Source organism: Sorex araneus, chromosome 10 (assembly GCF_027595985.1).
Source record: "Sorex araneus isolate mSorAra2 chromosome 10, mSorAra2.pri, whole genome shotgun sequence".
Taxonomy (NCBI): Eukaryota; Metazoa; Chordata; class Mammalia; order Eulipotyphla; family Soricidae; genus Sorex; species Sorex araneus.
In genome coordinates this window covers 50,617,191-50,640,115 of record NC_073311.1, presented here as the reverse complement: position 1 = coordinate 50,640,115, position 22,925 = coordinate 50,617,191, and positions in this window count along the sequence as shown.

The window sequence follows — 22,925 nt, the reverse complement described above, 5'->3', positions numbered from 1 at the left end:
GAAAGGAAGAAAAAATGAGAGAGAGGGAGAGGAGAGAGAGAGAGGGAGAGAAGGAGAGAGGCAGACAGGGAGGAAGGGAGGGAGGGAGGGAGGAAAACAGAAAGTTAAGTGCATATATAATAGTTACAGACTTTTATTAAAGATAGTAACTATAATGGGGTTGGATGATTTCTCTTAATATTGCCAAAGATGTGAAAAGAAACAATGATTTCCAGAATTCAAATCAGAGCTCAAGCTCTGCTTGAATGACGAGCAAATTTACATGTGTACACTAAAGGAGATTCATACCTTCCAAACCATGGGAATGAAATCACTGAAAAACCAAGCACAAAGTACAGTGCAAGTTGAGCTCTTGACCTTGCAATATCTACTGCTAAAATGAGAGCTTTGGAAAAGAAGAGATGCTGCAAGTTGGAATAGGGGCATGGAGGAAGATTCTCATAAGTGTAGGGATATTGAGCCCCTAAATGTTAGTACATTTTTGTTGCCAGTTAGAGAAGTCTCCTCACTCTCGGTGGGATGGCCCCAACTCCACCAGAAGTGGTCTCTCTACACCCACAGTAGTATCAGCCTCTCCACCAACAGGCAGGCTTTTCTGTTACTCTATTTAAATGGTCATCATTGCATTGTTTGAGGACGTGAAAATGACTTTCCCTGAAATCGTTGTCATGCAATCTGATATAGATTCTCATCTGAGCCCAGCCTCACCACTCGCTGGTTCTAGACCTATAATGCGACCTATAATGGCCCCTCAATGAATTCCTTGATGTGAATTTACAGACCCAGAACCTCTGGCATGAGGAGGAGGAGGATTTATTTGAGGAAGAACCCTAGTATAACTATCAACATTTGACACTGTTCATTCATCCATCGTTCAGTTTTTCCCACAGGAACCTATGACCTATTACCATTGCATTCAGGAATTAGGGGAAAGGTAAAACGCCTGATTGTCAGGGTTCTGGCCAGTCGACCCCGGCAAACTGGAGTATGATCCCCCAAGCCTCCGAACTTACTCCCTATCGGAGAGGGAGTGGGAAGGGAAGAAGTTTCTGCCCATTCCCTCTGCTCACCTCAGACTCCCTACAGCCACCGAGAAAGAACCACACAGAGGGGGAGGAGCTGGAGGTCATTTTATTAGCTCTCACACGGAGATATTTATACAGAAATTCCAGGGTGGATTATATATCATGCACACTGGTTATCACATTCATCACGTACACTTTGCCGGGCCCATTACAGGTGTTAGCTAATGATTTATATTTCCTGCTCTCAAGGCAGGGTGTGTGAGCTCAAACAAGAGGTGATTGTCAGGACTCTCATCCCACTGTCTCCTCAACCACATTCCTTTCTGGGTGGAGTACATTTCTTTCTGTTAACTCAGAGACATTTCTTTGTGATTCTTAGAATCACTTGTTCTCATGAGTTACAGTGTTTTTTATAAATGAATGAGTCAATGATTTTACACAACTTTAGATTTTCTTTCAATAATTACTCTAGAGGAAAATAGACCAAAAGAGCCTATCTCGTAAAAATCACAAATAGGAAAATATTTGAGCAGGCACCAGTAATGTCTCCATTGTGAGACTTGTTGTTACTGTTTTTGGCATATCGAATAATTGTGTTGTTGTATGAAAGGAGAGAAGAAAAATGTATTTAAAAAAATTCCACTTAATACAGAAGTAAATAAGTTTCACCTCCAAACACCATTAAATATTTAAATATGCAAATATTAAACACTAAATATTGATTGAATTCCTCTGAATCATAAATATTAAACATTAAATTATATTAAATGATAGATAATTTAAAAATAAGGGAGCTATAATGAAAGACTAACAAAATAGGGGCTGGAGAAACAGCTCAGTGGTTGGGGCACATGTCACATAGACAAAGGAACTTAAGTTCATACCCTAGCACCACACAGCACCCTGAACACTATAAAATGTGATCCTTGAGGTCGCCAGTACCTCAAATACCAAACGGAAACACAGTCACCTTGCCTGAACATTAAACCAACTATCCTGGTTGGACAAGTACTGACCTGGAACACTGTTAAGGGAACAAAGCTTTCTTGTATTTCATTTCTGTTAAGATTTCTGAAAATAGCACATATGTATGGCCCTTAATTTTTAACAAAGATAGAATGTTATTTAACAAATAAATCTATGTTGGAGAAGAGACAAGCTCTTGAAAGGAAATGAAAATGAACTGACAAGACCCGAATAGCAATGGAAGAGAGTTGAATATTCTGACACAATCTCTCAAGTATACAATCACTTAATACTTTGATAAAGGAGTAAGAAATGTGAGGTGGATCAAGGAAAGTCTCTTCAAGAAGCAGTGCTGGGAAAACAGGACAGTTGCATGCAAAGGAATGAACTCAGATCTCTGTCTAATGCCAAGCACAAAAGTCAGATCAAAATGGGTTAAAGACTTCAATATCAGTCCTGAATCCATAAGGTACATGGAAGAAAATGTAGGAAGAACCCTCCATGACATTTAAGCTAAAGGCACTTTTAAGGATGAAACAACAGTGACCAAGCAAATGGAAACAAATATAAACAATGGGACTATATTAAGCTAAGAAGCTTCTGCACCTCAAAAGAAACAGTGAATAAAATACAGGAAGAGTCCACTAAATGGGAAAAAATATTCACCCAATACCTATCAGACAGGGGCTTAATATCTAGGATATATAAGATACTGGTAGAACTTTACAAGAAAAAAAAACCTTTAATTTCATAAAAAATGGGGAGAAGAAATGAACAGAAACTTCCACAAAAAATGGTCTCACATGCTGTGGGAAAAGGCAGCAGAGACAGAGAAGGGAACACCTAGTAGAGAATGTTGGGAGAACCCACTCGGGTTGAAAGCTGCGTACCAAAAGTAGATTATAGACCAAACATAATGGCCACTCAATACCTCTATTGCATCCAACAGGATAAAGAACAAAAGGGAATGCTCTGCCACAGAGGTAGGGTGTGGTGATGGGGCCTGGGGTGGGGGTAGGGGTGGTGGGAGGGATACTGGGAACATTGGTAGAGGAGAATGGGCACTGGTGGGCGATGTAAACCAAATACAAACATGAAAGTTCCTAAAGTTGTGACTGTACCCCACTGTGATTCACTAATAAAAATATCTAAAAAAAATTGAAATGGCCAAAAGGTACATGAAAAAATACATTACTAATCATCAGGGAGATACAAATCAAAACAACAATGAGTTATATTCTTACACCACCGAAACTGACACATATTAATAAAAACAAGAACAACAATGAGGCATCTTCTTACACCACCGAAACTGGCACATATTAATAAAAACAAGATGCAGGGAGAAAGGGACTCTCATTCATTGTTGATGGTAATGCTGATTGACCCAGTCTTTTTAGAAAACAATATTGAAAAGGCCTCCAAAAACTAGAAATTGAGCTTCCATATGACCCAGCAATACCACTCCTGGGATTATATCCCAGAGATGCAAAAAAAAAAATACAGTAGAAATGACACCTGCACTTGTATGTTTATTGCAGCACAGTATACAATAGCCAGAATCTGGAAAAAACCCAAGTGCCAAAGAACAGAAGACTGGTTAAAGAAACCCTGGTACATCTACACAGTGGAATACTATGCAGCTGTTAGAAGAGATAAAATCATGAAATCCGCATATAAGTGGACATGGAGATTATCATGCTAAGTGAAATTAGAAAGAAGGACAGACAGAATGACTGCACTCATTTCTGGAATATAAAGTAGCACAATATGATACTAACACCTAAGGACAGTAGAGATAAGGGCCAGGAGGGTCACACCATGGTTTGGAAACTGGCCCCACATGCTGGGGGAAAAGGCAGTTGGGACAAGAAGGAACCACTAAGTAAATGATTTGAAGGATCACCCAGGATGGGAGATGTGCGCTGAAAGTAGACCAAGACCAAACACAAGGACCTCTTAGTATCTGTATTGCAAATCATAATGCCCCAAATTTGAGAGAGAGTAAGAAGAATGGTACCTGCCACAGAGGCAGGGAGTGGGGTGGGGGTGGCGGGTGGGACACTGGGAACAATGGTGGTGGAAAATGAGCACTGGTGGAGGGACGGGTGCTCGAGCATGGTCTGACTGAAATGCAATCATGCATGTTTGTAACTGCATTCCCGGTGATCCAGTAAAACTTAAAAAAAAAAAAGAAAGAAAATGAATTGACAAATGCTCCAGTCATCTCTGAAGACCCAGTAACTCTATTGAAAGAAGGGACAAAAAACATTCTCCAGGATAGGAGTGGGCAACTAGAGAGCACTATCCAAGGAGCCCTAGTTTTCTCACCTTCCTCAACAAAGAGGGGACTTTGGGAGCTGGGAGTGGGTTGTAGTTGGCATTTCTCTGGAAAGTTTTAAGCCTTTGACCAATAATAGGGCTTCACCCCTTTTAGTATCCCTTTAAGCTCAACTTGGAACTGCCTTGGAGGTCTTTAAGATGGTCCATGCTGGGGTAGAGTCTGAAGATGGGAAGGCTGTAGGCTTCAGTGTGGGTTACTCACTCTACGTGGCTATGAGAGTTGGGACTATAGCGTTGTAGAAGACAGGAGAGGTGGGGGCCCTCTGCTGCCAAGCCTTCTGTAACGTGGCACTTTCTCTGGAGACAGGAGAAGTTGGGGCCTCTTTGCCTACTTCTTTCTTAGCAGAACAAGACTTCTTTACATTTTCAGCTCCTAACAAAGGGCCATAGGCTCAAATGGGCTAAGAAAATAGAACCGTACAGCATACATTTCTGATGGATATTTTGGTTTTTGGGTCACACCCGGCAATGCACAGGGGTAACTTCTGGCTCTGCATTCAGGAATTACCCCTGGCGGTGCTCAGGGGACCATATGGGATGCTGGGAATCGAACCTGGGTCAGCCGCGTGCAAGGCAAACGCCCTACCCGCTGTGCTATCACTCCAGCCCCACTGATGGATATTTTGAATCTGTAAGGTTGATAACAATAACACTGTTTTTCTCACTGTGCCAATTTACAGAACATGGAGTCAACACATTGCTTTGATTGAACCCACAAGAAAAGGGAGAACAAGTACTTGTTTCCTTGGTGTCTATTATCTAAAAAAAACTAATAATGGATTAATGATATTTGCAGAGAGATCAAAAATCTTATTGGAAAGAACCTACAGTCCATTGTAGACATATGCAGGCCAGCAAAAGTGGTACCAGGAATCCAACCGGCCAGTGCAATATCAATCACTTCACACCATCCCCATACCCTGAGAACTATTTGTAATTTATTTCTTTACCTCTTTTCTAGCTGCGTGGGCAACACATCCCTCTAATACTTAATTCATTCCCCAATGTTGGTCATCTCAAAGTTGACTAAATTTAGATGCATTTTAAATTTCCTCTATTAAAGAAAAAAATCACATAAAATAAAAGTGTAAATGTTCTTCACTAGGGCTGGAGCGGTAGCACAGTGAGTAGGGCATTTGCCTTGCACGCGACCGACCCGGGTTCGATTCCCAGCATCCCATATGGTTCCCTGAGCACCACCAGGAGTAATTCCTGAGTGCAGACCCAGGAGTAAACCCTGTGCATCGCTAGGTGTGACCCAAAAAGCAAAAAAAGCAAAAAAAAAAAGTTCTTCACTAGATGGAAAAGATGGAAATACGCCAGAGAGACATAGAACAGTGAATAAGGCACATGTCTGCCTACAGCTAACTCACTTGGATCTCCACTGAGTTTGGTCTCCACCAAATGTGACTGCCAGAAGAGATCTCTGAGCAGAGAGCTAGGAGTAAACCAGGAGCATGGTTGGGGGTGTCCATGCTTCTTTCTCCCCCAAAAGAGATGGGGACAATAAACACTCTCAGTCAATTCATAATCCATGATAAAGTAATGCATAATATTTAAAACATCAAAATCTTATAATAGAATGACTAATTTATAATCATATAAAATAATAGACTTTTTGCAATTAATATGTCACAATATTCTTTTCTAAGGGCACTAATAAAAGAAAAACAAATTCTTACCTGTAATTTTTTTCTGCCACTTTGTAGCTGATTTGGAAATCCATAATCTGGAAAAAAAAATGTTGAACTCTCTGTGGCAAAGTTTCAATCCTCAGTATTTTGATTATTCTGTGATTTTCATAGATTTTGTCTATATGGTAAATTTTTATTAGTTATAAAGATTTTTAGAAGCATTCAAAAAATGTTAAAAAATCACAGTTTTACCCATACAGGATATTAGAAATGCTGAGAAGCTCTAGGCCAGAGAAAATTCTCCTCCAAAGAGTCTCACAGTTACTGGATGCCTTGCACTTAGTTATAAACTATAAGGGGGAAAGGGCAGATTCTTCTAAATATCACAAAGAGAAAAGCTTTCACAAGTCAGCTTCTTGCGAAATATCAAAATGAATAGCCTGAAAACATTTGTTAAGTATAGCATGAATGATACTCTGTTTTTTTGCCTGTCTCTTAATATGTTTTATTTTGTTTTTCAGGTTCTATGAAAAAGCTTTGGCCATCGCGTTCAGTATTTGTTCTCATAATAATACTTTTATCTGCTTTAATTGGTGTATTAGGTAAGTAAGTTATTTATTTCTTAATATGTTTTTTTATTTCTTAATATGTTTGTGGGCGTTAAGCTTTTAGGAAACTCGAGAAATTTTCAGCCAACTGAGCCATCGGGCAATGAGAGGGTGGAGAATCTGCTCCTTGGGCACCTGCATGCCAGGAATTCCATGAGCCATCCTGGGGTGCTGGGGCCTCCAGCGTTACCCCTGGTGATCCTCAGGGGGGGTTTGTGGTGCCCGGGATTCAGCTGTGGTCAACCATGGGCATACATCTTCATGTCAGCTTTCTTTGATCCTTTCACTTACTGCCTTATGGCTTCCTGCCGCTGTTCTTTGCTTTCGTCTTGACTGTTCTTCTCTCTCATTCTCACTTCCCATTACTCACAATATGTTTGATGTGTATTCGTGCATGAACTATAATGGGTTACATATACTATGTATATAGGAGATTGTCTCCACTCCATTTGAGGGGATCACTTGTCACATGCTGACCCACTAGAGGGTATAGGGGAGACCTGGGGTGCAGTGGTCTTAAGGAAATGAACAGGAGATAGAGGAGAGGTCCGAGTCAATGTTCATTCCTTTGTCACTCTCTCTTTTACCTCTTCCTTCTCTACCCCTGGCAACCCAGTTTCAGTAATTTCATAGCAGTTGATGTTCCTGCAGGGCATGTATATCAGCACAGTGAAATACATACTCCTTCTGTCTGCATCATGAAATCTACTACTCTTTTACCAGTCCACATCTTAGGGCATTGTTTTTTCCTTTGAGAATTCTTATAAACACTCAAAAGTTTTTTCCTAAAAAACAAATTTCACTATTCTCTTAATTGATTTTCTCTTAATTGATTCATCATCTCCATAAGTAGTGTAATGTTTTCTAACTACTGTTAAATAGTTTTCCTCATTACTAATCACAATCACAATATCCTGTTAATCTCCGATTTCTCGAGTGGACTCAGTAACATCTCATTTCGTCCTTTCCCTGAGATCTTAGAAGTCTATTTAGACTCGGCCCTCCTAACGATGTTGCACTGGGGGCTCTTCAGGGTCAGGGGAATGAGATTCATCTTGTTACTGGATTTTGCATATGAATACACCATGGGGAGTTTGCAAGGCTGTCCCATGGGGGCAGGAAACTCTCAGAAGGTTGCCAGTTTCTCCTAGAGGGAAAAGTAGGCTAAAGATATTTTGCGGCCGCTTGTGGCCATGCGTGTCTGAGAGCTTTCTTTTAAGTCTCTCTCTGGATGTTGGCTGTTGATGGGATTACACACACCTGGGATCCTCTGCCGGTACCTTCATGCATGAGCCTGTCTGAATGTGTAGAGAGGAACCTCCGGCATTACTAAAAAAACTCTTTAGAAATAGGATTTTAGTAAATCAATTTTTTTGCAAGTTCAAAACTTGACACAATAAATTGAATTCTTTCAATAAACTATTCTTACAGAATGTACTATTACTATTCAAATATATTAAAATGTCGATGTTTATCATTTTTTTAGTATTATTAGATTGGAATGAACCATCATGTTGTGATGTTACAATTCCCATTAAGTTCTCGTAAGATTGAAACATGGAGTAAGATAGTATCAAAATTGTGTTTTCCAGGCTTTAATTTTTTGGTAAAATGCAGATTCAATATTTTTTTGTTTTTGCTTTTTTGAGTCACACTAAACAGTGCTCAGAGCTTACTCCTGAATCTGGATTTGGGGATTTTCTTGGTGGGGCATGAGATTTTTAACTTAGGGCCTGGGATTGAACCATATCAACTGCAATCAAGGCAGTTAACCTAGCTACTATGTTATCTCTTCAGTAATCTAAATTATCTTTTTTAAATTATTATTATTGAATCACCATGTGGAAAGTTACAAAGATTTCAGGCTTAAGTCTCAGTTATACAATGATCGAACACCCATCCCTTCACCAGTGCACATGTTCCACCACCAAGAACCCCAGTATACCTCCCATCCCATCCCCACCCCACCCCCACCTGTGTAGCTGATAACTTTCACTTTACTTTGATTAAATTCAATATTTCAACAAAAAACTCACTATTATTGTTTGGAGTTTTTTCCCCAAAATCAGACCTGCTGAAAAGGAAGCATTTGATAATTTGTTTTCCATGGCTGAGAATGAAGAGATATGAGGTTTTGGATTTCTGTATTTTAGTACTTTAGTAACTAAGTCCAGGGAAATTTCTGCCAGAAATCGCATCATTGCAAGCTCATACCTCTCTTTAGTGGTCCTTATAATATGGCGGTCGCCCTGCCCCACCCCCCACCACCACCCAGGAAAGGAAAAGCCAAGAGAAAAAAAACTTTCCTCTCCTGGGGCAGCATGGGTCTGTGACTTAGTTCACAGTTTAGAGACATTTCTGTAAGAAGCTGCTGGTGCCAAAAGTAGATAGGTGGCCTCCAGGATCATGGCCATTCAGCAATGGAGAAGCAGCACGGGTGCGGCCGCTCAGGTCACATCTCAATGGATAATGGCTCAAAATTATCTTTTTAAATTATCTAATATATTTGTCATGAAAAAGAAAGCTGAGGATCAGAGGTTTAATATATATTTTCAAATTCCATTAGTTTTTTTGTAAAGCTAGAAATTGTACATTTATAACCTGGCTCCTCACAACTCACAAAGCAAGACAGACCCACTGGTAGAGTAAAAAGTGGTATGTAAAATTATGAAAACTTTTGTCTCTATAGGATTTTCTTAAGCGATACAAAGGCCGTCTTGATCACTGGATCAGACAAGGTGAACCACTGAAAAACACAGCCATATCTATTGAAAGGTAAATTTCTTTTTTGTGTACTAATTTTTTATTAGAAACTTTTTTAGAAATAAGATATCCCTTACACTTTTCTAGAACCCCAAACGTATATGTTTGTTGGAAGTATGAGTGGGGAATATTGTATTGTGTATTGACCTTAGTACTAAGAAACAAAGAAGCTAGAAATGAAGATATAAAGGTAAAACTCTGCTTCATAAGTATTTTAAAAGTACACACCTGCAGTTCATAGATACAGTTTAAAATACAAATTAAATTTTTCTTTATTTTAACCTGTCTTCAAAGATGTAATTATCTTTACTCAAACTTCAAACTCCCTATTTGCTGACACCTTTTAGAGTTGGAGTTAAACTTATTCATTTTTTTTTTGCTTTTGCTTTTTGGGTCACACCCAGTGATGCACAGGGGTTATTCCTGGCTCTGCACTCCGGAATTACCCCTGGTGGTGCTCAGGGGACCATGTGGGATGCTGGGAATCGAACCTGGGTCAGCCTGGGTCGGCCACGTGCAAGGCAAGTGCCCTACCCTCTGTGCTATTGCTCCAGCCCCAAACTTATTCATTTTTAACATGATTTTATTTGCACTTGAGGGCAATTCGTCCTGGAATTTTTATCTTCAATGTTTTTCTAAATTAAAAAAAATTATTATTATTTTTTTAATTTTATTTTTTATTGAATCACTGTGAGATACAGTTACAAAGTTTTCATATTTGATCCACCACCAAACCCCCGCAAACCCCACCTCCCATTCCCCCTCTGCCTGTGTGGCAGACATTTTTCACTTTACTCTTTCCTTACTTTGATTACATTCAATTTTCAACAGGAATCTCACTATCATTATTTGGAGGTTTTCCTCCAACAGTCAGACGTGTAGGATGTTTTTATTTTTCAAACAAGGTCGGGGTGACCTGGAGGCTGGGCTGGCTCCGCCCCACTCCAGTGCCCCCCCCCCCGCCCCGCAGTTTGGAGATGTCCCAGTCCCGCAACCCGGAGACATATTAGTAGCTGCTCAGTATTGCCGGGGCTCCATCTGGAGAAGGCGTACTACCTGTACCTCCTCCGTCTGGCTCCCCGGTGTTGCTGGTTCGGTCTGGGGTCTGGAGCAGTCTCCAGCCTGCACCACTTACCAGAACACCCGGATTCTTCTCTCAATTTTTAAAATTTTTTTTTTATTGAGTCACCATGTGAAAAGTTAAAAAGCTTTCAGGTTTAAGTCTCAGTCATACAATTTCTTCCATTCCCTACTACTTACACAACCAAAGATATCTTTAGCATTGCCAATTATCTCTGTGAAGTAGGAAGGTGGGAAAGGCAAAAATCACCACTTTTGGGCCAAAGAGTTAATACAACACTGAAGACAGTTGCCCTGTGTGTAGCAGACTCAGATTTGCTCTCCAAAATCACAGGTGGTGTGGCTCCTGTGTCCCACCAGAGGTGATCCTGGACCACAGAGCCAGGAGTAAATTCTGAGGACCATCCAACATGGCCCCTAAACAACAGAAAATAACAAAACAAATCATTGGTTTACATAAATTTGTCTTTCTAGTGAATATAGGGAACCAATTTAAGATCAGTTCAGCAAATACAAATTCTGGAATTCTGTGTGCTCTAATTTTGAATCATTTTCTTTCCTCTGTCTCTCTCTCTCTCTTTCTCTCTCAGTAAGTTAGTTGTTATTGAATTAAACTTATTTATAAGGATGTGAGTAGAGAGAAAGAGAGAGGGAAAGAGAGTAGAGGGTATTGAATTGTGGATTCAATAGAGAACATGGGCTTCTCCAGAGTGGAAAAAGCAAATGTAGGGACATGAAGGCAAGCAAGGGTATGAAGAGCAAGCCTCAAAAGGGTTTTTTTTCTTTGACTCTAAAAAGAAAATTTTATAACAAAACACAGTTGTTCTAGAAGCCAGACAAATAACACGTCTTTTTGAAAAGCTGTCATTGGACAAGGAAGAAGTCACGAGTCTCTTACAGGTGTTTAATCTTTTTATTGCAGACCTGACATGAAAGAGGAATGTCCCTCCCTCGGTGATGCAGGTTGGTTAAAGGCTAGTTGTTTCATAGACAGACACTGGATTTGCATGAAAAATATGCACTAAGTGATTCTAGTGATTCACATATAACCATTTGCAAAATGGTTTAACTCTTTGTAATTTTTTAAATTTTCCATATATGAATTAGTTTTCAATATTTATCTGCATTTATAAAATTTGTCAGCCTTTTCAGGTTAGTGGAGTGAACGGGCACCATCCCATCTGCGCCTGCACCCCTGCCCCCCCACCCCCCCTCGCCGTCTTCCTCAGACCCTGGCTCCACCTTTCCTGAGCACCGCCCATCTAGACCCTCACCACCTTCCAGCGCCGGCCCACTGCTCCGCTCCCCTTTTCAAGTTAGTGGAGTGAACAGGCGCCATCCCATCTGCGCCTGCACCTCCCCACTCCCTGAGGTCACCCAGCCCCATTTTATTAGCGGGCGTGGCCTCAACAAAGTGGGCGTGGCTTCAAAAGTGGGCGTGGCCTGCTCCCGAGCTGTGGCCGCTAACGTGGCTGCAGTTATTTTTTTTTCAAATACCAAGCAATTATTTGGTACTTCTCAATATTCATCACCTATATCCCTGATTATCATCTTCGAGGGCCTTAAAATACTTCCTAAATAAGTTCCAAGCTAATTCCAAATTTCAAAAACTACCAATGAGTAGAAGCAGCTATTCAAAGCCAAACCTAATGGACCTCACTCTCAAATAGTATTGCTTGAACTTTCACATAAGTAATAGAGGAACATCAGAGAGGGACATCTTCTAGAGGGAGTACAGAAGAAATTGATCACCACTGACCAAGCCCATGTAGAATCCTTTTCCACAACCAGAGGTGAACTTTAAGGCCCCTTTGCCATACTACCACAGCAATATGAAGAAACAGTGCAAATCCCCGCCACAAGGGGAGGATGAAGAAAAGAGTCTTGATGCATCACTAGACCTTACCTACAAACTGGAGCTCTCCGATAAAGAATTCAGAGCTGAAATCCTCAAGATGTTCAATCAACTCAATCGAAAGTTTGACAAGGTATTTGTTACATTAAAGGCGGACCTCACAGAAACGATACAAGAGACAGCTGAGAAATTACGGGAAGAAATGAGAACAGAAAGAAAAAACCTACAGAAGGAAATGTCACAAATCAAGGATTCTGTAGATGAATTAAAAATCTCAGTGGGTGCCCTCAACAATAGAATGACTGCAGCAGAGGACAGAATCATGAGCTTGAAGATCAGCTCCAGGAAGCCTATAGGCAACAACAATCAATGGGGAGAGACCTCAAAATAGCTCTAGGGAGAATTAGAGTCCTAGGGGATGAATTCAAGAGGAATAACATTAGAATCATTGGACTACTAGAACCACAGGGAACCAACCCCAGTGAAATAGCCACAGTCAAAAAAACCATTGCTGAAAAATTCCCAGAGCTGGACAATGCAGACATCCAGATTCAAGGAGCCAGAAGGGTACCAGCTAAAAGAGACCCTAACAGAAAAACTCCAAGACATATCATAGTTAGGATGATGGACGTAACAGATAGAGACACATTACTGCAAGCCGCAAGGTCCAAGAAGGAAATCACATACAATGGAGCACCCCTTAGGTTCACAGCAGACCTATCGGAGGAAACCCTTCAAGCCCGAAGGCAGTGGTGGGATATAGTGAAAAAACTCAATGAGATGAATGCTTCACCAAGAATACTTTATCCGGCCAAACTCTCATTCAAACTCGAAGGAATTATACACTATTTTGGGGATAAACAACAACTCAGGAACTTCATAGACTCTAAACCAAACCTAAAAGAAGGTCTAAAGGGGCTACTACAAGACCAGAAAAACCCCTACAAGCACAACAAATATTTACAGAAAGATGGCACAAAGCTCTATGACAATAATCTCTCTCAATGTCAATGGTCTTAATTCACCAATTAAGAGACACAGACTGGCAAAATGGATTCAGAGACTCAACCCAACATTCTGTTGCCTGCAAGAAACACACCTGATAGCCAGAACAAACACAGACTCAAAGTCAAAGGATGGAAAACAAATCTGCAAGCAAACAACTCCCTCAAAAAAGCTGGGGTGACTTTACTAGTATCAGACAACATAGACTTCAGGTTGAAAAAGATTAGAAGGGATAGTGAAGGACACTTTTTATTAATCAAGGGATATGTACAGCAGGAAGAAATCACACTCCTAAACGTGTATGCACCCAATGAGGGACCAGCTAAATACCTACAACAGCTGCTAACAGACCTTAAGAAGGACATTGTGGGCAACACGATAGTAGTTGGAGACTTCAACACCGCCCTATCACCTCTGGACAGATCAAGAAGATTAAAACTCACCAAGGAAATAATGGATTTGAAGGAAGAAATAGAAGAGAGAGGGTTAACAGATCTATACAGGGCTCTATTTCCAAAAAAAAGGGAATACACTTTCTTTTCCAGCGCACACGGAACATTTTCCAGAATAGACCATGCGCTGGGCCACGCAACATACCTCAACAGAATCAACAAAATAGACGTTGTACCAGCTATTTTTTCAGACCATGATGCACTGAAAATAGAAGTTAATCATGGTCAGATGCAGAAAAATAAATCAAACACCTGGAAATTAAATAGCTCGATGTTGAACAATGAGTGGGTCAGGAAGGAAATCAAGGAAGAAATCAACAGGTACCTGGAAACAAATGAGAATGAAGACACGAGCTACCAGAACCTGTGGGACGCAGCTAAAGCCGTTTTAAGGGGAAAATTTATAGCTCTGCAAGCATATCTCAGGAAGGAAGAAAGGGCCCGCATAAATAACTTGACTTCACAGCTCAAGACCTTAGAAAAGGACCAACAAAAGAAGCCCAAACCAGGCAGAAGGAAAGAGATAATAAAACTTAGAGCAGAAATTAATGACATGGAAACCCAAAAGACAATCCGAAAGATCAATGAAACCAAGAGCTGGTTTTTTGAGAAAATAAATAAGATTGATAAACCACTAGCAAGACTCACAAAGAAAGAGAGAGAGAGAACACTTATAAGTCGAATCAGAAATGAAAAGGGGGACATCGCAACAGAAACCAATGAAATTCAAAAGATCATCAGAGACTACTTTGAAAATCTGTATGCCACGAAGCAAGAGAACCTAGAAGAAATGGATAAATTCCTGGATTCCTATAATCTCCCAAGGCTGAACCAAGAAGACCTGGAGTTCCTGAATAGTCCTATTAACATCAAGGAAATTGAAACGGTAATCAAAAGTCTTCCCAAAAACAAAAGCCCAGGCCCAGACGGATTCACTAGCGAATTCTTCCAAACATTTAAAGAGGACCTATTGCCAGTTCTTCTCAAGCTTTTCCGGGAAATTGAAGAAACAGAAACCCTCCCAAACAGTTTCTATGAGGCTCACATCTCCCTAATACCAAAAACAAACAAGGACACCACAAAAAAAGAAAACTACAGGCCAATATCCCTGATGAACATAGATGCGAAGATTCTCAACAAAATATTAGCAAGCAGAATTCAACAACTCATCAAAAAGATCATACACCACGACCAAGTGGGATTCATCCCGGGGATGCAAGGATGGTTTAACATCCGGAAATCAATCAGCATAATCCATCATATCAACAAAAGAAAAGATTAAAATCATATAATCATACCAATAGATGCAGAGAAAGCATTTGACAAGATCCAGCACCCCTTTATGATGAAACTCTCGCCAAAATGGGTATAGAAGGGACCTTCCTCAATATAGTCAAAGCCATCTACCACAAGCCTACGGCAAGCATCATCCTCAATGGGGAAAAACTAAGACCCTTCCCTCTGAGAACAGGGACAAGACAAGGATGCCCACTCTCTCCTCTTCTGTTCAATATAGTACTGGAAGTACTTGCAATAGCGATTAGGCAAGAAAAAGATATTAAGGGCATTCAGGTAGGAAAGGAAGAAATCAAGCTCTCACTATTCGCTGATGATATGATATTATACTTAGAAATCCCTAAAACGTCTACCAAGAAACTCCTAGAAACAATAGACTCATATAGTAAAGTTGCAGGCTATAAAATCAATACCCAAAAATCCATGGCTTTCTTATATGCAAATAGTGAGAGAGAAGAAAGCGACATGATAAAAGCTATCCCGTTCACAATTGTGCCTCAAAAAATCAAATACCTCGGAATCAGCTTAACTAAGGAGGTAAAGGACTTGTATAATGAAAACTACAAAACGCTACTTCAGGAAATAAAAGAAGATATGAGGAAATGGAAAAATATCCCCTGCTCATGGATTGGAAGAATTAATATTGTCAAAATGGCAATTCTCCCCAAAGCATTGTACAAATTCAATGCGATCCCTATAGGGATACCCTTGTCATTCTTCAAAGAAATGGAGCAAGCGCTCCTGAAATTCATATGGAACAATAAGCCCCCAAGAATAGTTAAAGCAATTCTTGGGAAAAAGAAAATGGGAGGAATCAACCTCCCCAACTTCCAACTCTACTACAAAGCGGTAGTCATTAAAACAGCTTGGTACTGGAACAAAGGCAGAGCCGCAGACCAGTGGAACAGGGTTGAATACTCTGACACATCCCCCCAAATATATGACCATCTAATCTTTGATAAGGGAGCAAAAAAGGCGAAGTGGAGCAAGGAAAGCATGTTTAACAAATTGTGCTGGCAAAACTGGACAGCTACATGCAAAAAAATGGGCTTAGACCTCCACCTATCACCATGTACAAAAGTCAGATCAAAATGGATTAAGGACCTCAACATCAGACCAGAATCCTTAAGGTACATTGAGGACAAGGTCGGCAAAACCCTCCACGACATTGAAGCCAAAGGTATCTTCAAAGCTGACACGCCACTGGCCAAGCAAGTGAAAACAGAAATAAATGAATGGGACTATCTCAAACTAAGAAGCTTCTGCACCTCAAGAGAAACAGTGACCAAAGTACAAAGACAATCTACAGAATGGGAAAGGATATTTACGCAGTACCCATCCGATAAAGGGTTGATAACAAGGATATACAATGCACTGGTTGAACTCCAGAAGAAGAAAACTGCCAACCCGATCAAAAAATGGGGTGATGAAATGAACAGAAACTTTCCTAAAGAAGAAATCCGAATGGCTCAGAGGCACATGAGAAAATGTTCCACATCACTAATCATCAGGGAGATGCAGATCAAAACAACCATGAGATATCATCTCACACCACAGAGACTGGCCCACATCCCAAAAAACAAAAGCAACCGGTGTTGGCGTGGATGCGGGGAGAAAGGGACTCTTCTTCACTGCTGGTGGGAATGCTGACTGGTTCAGCCCTTTTGGAAAACAATATGGACGATTCTCAAAAAATTAGAAATTGAGCTTCCATTTGACCCAGCAATACCACTCCTGGGAATATATCCCGGAGAGGCAAAACGGTATAGTAGAGATGGCATATGTATTTCTATGTTCATTGCAGCACTGTTTACAATAGCCAGAATCTGGAAAAAACCAGAGTGCCCCAAAACAGATGACTGGTTAAAGAAACTCTGGTACATCTACACAATGGAATACTATGTAGCTGTCAGAAAACATGAAGTCATGAAATTTGCATATAAATGGATCAACATGGAAAGTATCATGTTGAGTGAAATGAGTCAGAAAGAAAGAGACAGACATAGAAAGATTGCACTCATATGTGGAATATAATGGAACTGAGAAGTACAAGTTGGCAACAATGCAACTTCTGGCAGATATCTCTCTGGACTTAGTTACTAAAATACTAAATTACAGAAACCCAAAACTGAGAGGCCGCTAAGTGTGGTCACTCGACCTCATACCTCTTCATCCTCAGCAATGGAAAACAAATTATCTAATGCTTCCTTTTCAGCAGGTCTGACTTTAGGGGAGAGACTCTCCAAACAATAATAGTGAGTTTTGTTGAAATATTGTATGCAATCAAAGTGAAAGTAAAGTGAAATTTATTAGTTACACAGGCGGGGGGGGGCTTATGGTGGGGGGGCTAGCGGCGTGGGGGGGTTAGGGGTGTGAGGGGGTGGAGTGGAGCTATACTGGGATTCTTGGTGGTGGAATATGAGCACTGGTGAAGGGATGGGTATTCGAGCATTGTATAACTGAGATTTAAACCTGAAAACTTTGTAACTTTCCACATGGTGACTCAATAAAAAATTTAAAAAAAAACATGGGAGAAGAAGTGAACATAAATTTCCTCATAAAAGAAACACAAATGACCAAAGAAACATGAAAAAAAGGCTCTATATCAATCATCATGGAGAGGCAAGTCAAATCAAGAATGAGATATCATCTTATGCCACAGAAATTGGCACACATCAAAATAAGCAAGAATAACCAGTGCCAGCCCCAATGCAGGGAGAAGGAACTCTCGTTCATTGTTGGTGAGAATGCAAACTGGTCTACTTTTTTGGAAAACAATATGGACGTTGCTCCAAAACCTAGAAATTGAGCTTCCATGTGACCCAGCAATACCACTTCTGGAAATATATCTCAGGATTGCAAAAAAGCACAGTAGAAATGACATCTGCACATCTGTGTTTATTGCAGCACTGTTCACAATAGCCAGAAACTGGAAAAAACTTGAGTTCCTGAGAACAAACAGCTGGTTAAAGAAAGTACAGGATGTCTACACAATGGAATAATATGCAGCTATTAGGGAAAAACATGAAGCCATGAAATTTGCTTATAAGTGGATGTAAATGAAGAGTATCATGTTAAGTGAAATGAGTCAGAAGGAGAGGGGCAGACATAGAATGACTGCACTCATTTGCATAACATGAAACAACATAAAATGAGACTGACACCTAAGGACAGTAGAGACAAACTCCAGGCTTGAAAGCCTTCCTCGTGCTGGGTAGAAGGCAGTTGGGATGGAGAAGGGACCACTAAGTCAATGATGGTTGGAGGGATTGCTTGGGATGGTAAATGTGTGCTGAAAGTAGACTAAAGACCAAACATGATGGACTCTCAGAATCTGTATTGCAAACCATGATGCCCAAAGTAGAGAGAAAGAAGAAAGATACCTGCCAGAGGCAAGTGGTAGGATGAGGTGAGAGTGGCAAGATGGATACTGGGGACCTTGGTGGTGGGAGATACATACTGGTGGAGGGATGGGTGCTTGATCATTGTATGACTGAAACTCAATCATGAAAGCATTGTATCTGTATCTCACAGTGATTCAATTAAACAACAATAGCTGCCAAAAATATTTAAAAAAATTTGTCAATATATCTTAATAAGTGTTCATGTAATTTTCTTCAAATTTTTTCACCTTTCTAATTCAATCTTTGAAGAATATTGGCATTTTACAGAATCTACCTATAGCTTGATTTACTGTGTTCTTTGTGTAATGATATTTTAATTATTTTTAGTATATATGTATATTATACTAAATATTAATTTGCATTATTCAATGACAAAAGTATATTTAATATATGAAACCTAATACATTTAATAACAATAACTATTTTCTATTAATTTGTATCATTTAATAAATATTTTACTGTCACTGAATAATATTTACCTTTATTTCCTTGTTTTGTGTACTTATTTTTGCTATTGCAACAATTTAATTTTGTTATCATTTAAAAGCGTTTCTATCTGGAAATGTAATCATTTGGAGTATTCTTTTCAATATCCATTCTGAAAGCTTTCACAATATATATAGTAGTTGGTGAATAATCTTAAAAACAGTGAATCACAGCATCTTTAAATATTTTTTGTTTTTCCTCATAAAGCTATGATTTTTGTCTAAATAAAACAGATTGTGCTGCCAGGATAATATTTGATGCTGAACATTTTGACTTACCACATTTTAGAGAAGAGATGTCTAACATTGCAACATTAACACTGTTTTGCTTTACTTTTGTATAATTTTTAAAAGTCAAAGTTGGTCATTTATATTCCTTTGTACTAAGAGATTTGAGTGTGTGTTGTGTGTGTGTGTGTGTGTGTGTGTGTGTTTCTGGGAATCAAACCCATCATGCATGCAGGGCACGCACTCTACCTTCCGCTTTATCCCTGACTAGAATACAAGGGTGAGAGCATTAGACTATTTTGTACTCTACAGATTAAGTTCTCCCCTTAGAACCTGGGGGAGTGAGGCTCTTCCACCTGATCGCCAGAATCTTGACCCTGCCAGAGGTTTCAAAGTTTTCCAAGCAACAGAAAACTATCCTGGAGGGTTGGGAGTAGATTCTTTAAACCACTAGTGCCAGTGGGACTAACTAGAGGGCGGACCCTTGAACTACTCATTGAGTCCTATGCTGAGGAATTGTGTTATGCATAAAAGTCTATCATTAACAGTGTTGTATTGTCAACAGTATTGTAAACCACAGTGATTCGAATGTCTCTTTCAAAAGAGTACCTTTTAAAAAGAGTTTATAGAAAAGGGAATGTCAATATACATAATTCCGCATTAATTACAATTATAAGGGGGGCAAGGAATAGTTCTTTTATATGTGAGAACCAGAAAGTAACATTGTTAGCTGAGATAACAGAAAAACAGATAACATTGAAGAATAGTAGCACTGTAGCACTGTCCTCCCATTGTCCATTGATTTGCTCAAGCGGCACCAGTCTCCATTGTGAGACTTGTTGTTACTGTTTTTGGCATATTGAATATGTCAGTTAGCTTGCCAGGCTTTGCCGTGCTGACGGGATACTCTCAGTAGCTTGCCAGGCTCTCTGAGAGGGACGGAGGGATTAAACCCACGTCTGCCGCGTGCAAGGCAAACACCTTACCCGCTGTGCTGTCAAATAGAAATCTTTTGGTTTCATTTTACCTTCCTTAAGCTCTAGTTTTGGACTATTAAGATTTTGTAGAGGAAAGGAACTCATCATGTGTTAGATCTCCTCATGTACAAAAGAGAAAGCAATGCCTTAGACATTTTACAGGCCCTGATTAGGCTGGAGAGGCGCTTATGACTATGGGGGTGTCAATCACAGGGGCAAGGTGGGTAGAATGTGGCCCAGTCCCCATCTCATTCACCTCGACCTGAGACACATACACAGAAAAGATTTTCAGAACAAAGGCAGATTCATGCTCAAAATGGGAAAAGCATTAGTTTATTTAAACCATCACTGTTTATTTCTCAGGTTTTATTGATAATATATTCAAAAAATATTCTTTGAGTACAATCTGCATGTGGCACACTGGTTTATGTGGTTTTTAGGATTGAAAGATGTTGAGAGAAAATTAACCTTTGGATGGCTAAAATCAAGTAGCATATTAGATGTGAAATTATAACAATATACATGAAACTTAGATGATGTTGTTTACAAATGTTTCTTCAGTGAATTTTTAAAGAAAAAAATATCAAAGTCATGAATGTCAGGAATCATTAAGACATTATAAATGTAAATAAGTGAAAAAGAAATATTAAGTGCAGAAATATTTTGCTCAGTTTCTTTTGCTGACCTGAACTTTTTAGAGGCTATTCCTAGCCGAGCATGGTTCAGTGCAGGCCAGAGGTGCCTAGGGACCATCAGAGCAGGGACTGGGACTTAGCTCAGCTAGTCTCAGGAGCCACTGCTGGGATCACAACCCCCATACTCAAGGTCCACTGGAACCGTACCCAACACCATAGCCAATCTGAATGCTCGCCATGGTACGACTCAAGTTCAGGGCCTGGCATAGCTAAGCATTTGCTGAACCTTAAGCAACCTTCCCAGTCCTGAGACAAATGCTTCTAAATAACATTGTTTTAAAATTTGCAAATCTTGAAGGAAATAAAAGATTTATATGGGAGTCTGATACTGTCTGGCAGCATCTGGTGACCAGGGTACACAGAGCCGATTCTGATGCACTCGATGACTGATGGTCGATAGATGCAACAGATGTGCATACAATCTGATGACACTGTAGACAATTTAATTCAGGGCCACCAGTGATTATATAGGCGCAAACGGAATGCAGTACGTATAAGAACGAGGGCAGGTGGGAAGTGTGGGATAAAAGATTAGATCAATGATTCCATGGGAAGACTGGTGTTAGCAGAGACAAAATTATTTATCTAGACTCTGTCTCTATTGCCCATAAGTTGTTTGTCTAGATTCCATTGTTGTCAACATTCCAGGTTCCAAACTCAGCCACTGTTAATTAATTGACAACCGTTAATCTATCTGGGAAATGTCCTGGGCACATTCTCACAGTTCACCTGGTCTAGATGGTTTTAGAGCTTTGTCAGCAGGAAATCCAACAGTAGTCAAAGACAGCAGAGAACAACCCTAAGCAAAAGATTGTAGAATAGAAAATAGACCCCAAAATATCTAAATAATATCAAATGACTCAGAAAAATCTAAATAAAACATATTATTTGGCATCTAATTCTCAACATTTTTAACATTTAAAAAAAATTGTAATAACTCACCGTGAGGTACAGTTATAGACTTAAAAACTTTTGTGCTTCTCCGCTGAGATGTGATCCCGGGAGCCACATGTGTACGGCCACACCGCAGCTGCACGAGCATGACTCCAGAGGCCAGCTAAACTACTTTGATACCGGCAGCTCCTTGCAAAATGTCTCCAGACAGAGAACTAAGCTGCGGCCCCATGCCTGCCCAGGAGGGGAAAGGTTTTCCTCTCTCTTTTCCTTGCCTGGGGTGGTGGTGGGGGGGAGAGGGTGTGGCGACCGCCATATTATGAGGACTACAGATGAGAGTTACAAGCTTGCACAATTTCTGGAAGAAATTTCCCTGGACTTGGTTGCTAAAATACAGAAATCCAAAACCTCATTTCTCTTCACAGCAGGTCTGACTCTAGTGGGGAACTCCTAACAATAATAGTGAGGTTTTTGGTGAAATATTAAATGTAATCAAAGTAAAGAGAAAGTAAAGTGAAATTTATCAGTTACACAGGCGGGAGGGGAAGGGTGTGGGAGGGGTGGGGGGATGGGAGGTATACTGGGGTTTTTTTGGTGGTGGAATATGTGCACTGATGAAAGGATCGTTGTTTCAGCATTGTGTAACTGAGACTTAAGCCTGAAAGCATTGTTATCTTCCACATGGTGATTCAATTAAAAACAAACAAGCAAACAAAAAACACTTTTTCTCATTTCCAAAAAAAAAAAAGTCCCCTAAGCGCCATCCTTTCATGCTTATGTTTTAGTCATAAAATTCTCAACATATTTAAGAAGAAAATGTCAAGTTCTTTCTCCTATAAATGTAGTCACCTTATCACCTAGCATATAAAGTAAACCACACAATTAACACATTTTATAAGAAATTCCAATGTGATTGTTTATATTATAAAAATGCAACTATAAATAAAATATTCCAATATTTCTTGCAGTATAGTGTGGTCCAATGCACTATAGCATAGCGGTTGGGCGTTCGCCTTTCACGCGGCCAACCAGAGTTTGATTCCTCCGCCCCTCTCGGAGAGCCCAGCAAGCTACCGAGAGTACTGAGCCCACGAGGCAGAGCCTGGCAAGCTACCCGTGCATATTGGATATGCCAAAAACAGTAACAATAAGTCTCTCCATGAGAGACGTTACTGGTGCCCTCTCGAACAAATCTATGAGCAACGGGATGACAGT